The sequence below is a fragment of the Notothenia coriiceps genome, unplaced genomic scaffold (assembly GCF_000735185.1).
Source record: "Notothenia coriiceps isolate Sejong01 unplaced genomic scaffold, NC01 NC01_scaffold00008696, whole genome shotgun sequence".
NCBI lineage: Eukaryota > Metazoa > Chordata > Actinopteri > Perciformes > Nototheniidae > Notothenia > Notothenia coriiceps.
In genome coordinates, this window is record NW_011341397.1 from 59,959 (window position 1) to 60,275 (window position 317).

General features: G+C 44.8%; 1 protein-coding gene across 1 annotated transcript in view; it reads right to left on the reverse strand.

Annotated features, from left to right (window-relative positions):
* Positions 1 to 317, reverse strand: part of LOC104944717 (protein FAM115-like) — a 21,107-nt gene that overhangs the window by 3,828 nt on the left and 16,962 nt on the right. The gene's annotated exons all lie outside the window — the stretch shown is intronic.

Here is a 317-nt window from a genome sequence, read left to right on the forward strand (position 1 = left end):
TGAGCGAATTTTCGCAACTAGTGACACTCTTAAATACTCCTTCTTTCCGAGAACAATCAGAGAGTGGAACTTGCTACCAGAAGAAGCTGTCATCGCAGAAACCGTGGAGTGCAAATTTTAAGAGACATTTAGCGGGGATCATCCATCCCCCACTGAGCGTGATACCTCCGGGTTCTGCTCAGTATTAATCCAGATCCAGATCCAGATTTGTGCTGATAGCGTGAAGTAGAAAAGATCGCAGATGCTAATGTAGCGTTAGCATTTCTCCCCCGGGCTTAAATTGTGTATTATAGAATGATCACACCGGTGTGACAGTA